The 1,860-nt window shown below is 32.7% G+C and overlaps 1 non-coding gene across 1 annotated transcript; it reads left to right on the top strand.

The window, feature by feature from the left end:
• Window positions 1–378: 378 nt before the first annotated feature.
• Window positions 379–485, top strand: LOC129485642 (U6 spliceosomal RNA). The gene has a single exon (XR_008658757.1). It is a non-coding gene; the product is annotated as a U6 spliceosomal RNA (small nuclear RNA).
• Window positions 486–1,860: the final 1,375 nt, after the last annotated feature.

Here is a 1,860-nt window from a genome sequence, read left to right as displayed (position 1 = left end):
GGTAAAGATGCCACTCAAAATTAAGTAATGAAATATGAGATAAAACTATTTCTTAATAAATACTTCTAATATTGAAAGTTTGAATATGCCTATGATTTTATGTGTCTTGCTCAAGTGATGTAGATTAGTGATATAATCAGCATGTTGCAGAGGCTAAATCTATAATTATAAAATAAAATATTATTTTAATATTAGGGATATGAGGACTTTTTTTCTTAATAGGAATGAATATGAAAATAAAGTCCATTTCAGGATAAATAACTAGACTGTTGAAAATTTTGGTTCCCCCCCCACCTTAAGCCTGTATTGCTTTCTCCATTCACTAAAGAAAGAGACAGATGATAAATTATTGGGCTTATGTTAAAATCACACCCAATTGTGCTCACTTCGGCAGCACATATACTAAAATTGGAATGATACAGAGAAGATTAGCATGGCCCCAGCGCAAGGATGACATGCAAATTCGTGAAGTGTTCCATATTTTGCACAGTTTGTCAAGATCATTTCAGTATCTGCTAATTAGCACTAAGGAAATAGTGTGAATCTAAGCAAAAATGGGTGGCACCCAATGACGAAATTGTGGTTTTCATTACAAAAAAAAAAAAAAAAAATCACACCCAATGATATTATAGAGCATGAGAAATCCTGCTGAATGCTGAATGCACCCAAAGAGTGGATTGGGAATTCATTTGACATTTCCCCTTCAGCTGAACTAGTTAATTTAGCAGCTACTTATTGAAACATACCTACCTACTTGTCATCCAGGTGGGAGCCCTGAAGGGGGCTGAGTTCATTTGAATTCAACTCTCCAGAGCTACCTGACAGAGCCGTCATATTTTGGCTGCCTTTCCCAATGATCTCCTATTGTAACTTAAGACTTTTCACTTAATGGAAGTAAAGAATAAGAAATACAAAAAGAACCTGATTCATTACTTAAACTCTCTAACGTGAAAAAGGATGAAATGCATTTATTTTCCTGTTTACCCGTAAGAAATAATTATAGCTATTAGAAATATACATTTGTATTTAATAATATTATACTAAAACATACTTATAAATATATCTAAAACTGATGGTCAGTGTATACACACACATACGTATATATATATATACGTGTATATATATATACATATGTATATATATACATATATATACGTATATATATATACGTATATATATACGTATATATATATATATATATATACATATGTATATATATATATATATATACACACACACACACACACACCCTGATGTCTGAAGAGACCAAGGGTTTGAATGCATGAATGTAGAGCATGAGTTCTTTGTATTATACAATACGGCTCTCTCCCTCCTTCCTTTTTTTCTCTTGACCCAGAGAACACATACAGTAGGGAAAGATTCCCTGTAGCTAGTCATGCATTCACTTTGTAATTTCAGATCAACCCATTCAAAAGAGAAACTACTGTAGCTTCAGGGCTTTTCCATATAAATGGCCAATTTCTTCCCAAAAAGGACTTTAGAAGGATAAGTGAAAAGTACAAAAAGTACTCAAAGTATCATATGATAGAGAAATAATATAAATGGCAAAACTAGTCCAAATCCTTGTGCTAGAAGAGTGCTCATATATCATCTATTGACTATTTTAGAGGCCCAGAGAGTTTAATCTCTTACTCTTCTGAAACACACAATCAGATAAAGGCAAATCAGAGACTGTAACTCAGTTCTTCCGTCTTTCTCAAATTTCGGTTCTTATTCTGCTTCACTCTGCACTGTTTGTTTTGCTTTCATCTAGATTGCTCGTCAAAGGTACAACAAATACTTTTCTGAAGAGTCTGTGTAAATCCACTTAATATAATACTAATCCCATTGTAAATGTAT

The sequence above is a fragment of the Symphalangus syndactylus genome, chromosome 6 (assembly GCF_028878055.3).
Source record: "Symphalangus syndactylus isolate Jambi chromosome 6, NHGRI_mSymSyn1-v2.1_pri, whole genome shotgun sequence".
Classification (NCBI taxonomy): Eukaryota; Metazoa; Chordata; class Mammalia; order Primates; family Hylobatidae; genus Symphalangus; species Symphalangus syndactylus.
The sequence above is the reverse complement of the archived record's forward strand: the minus strand, read 5'-3'. Positions and strand labels throughout refer to the sequence as shown.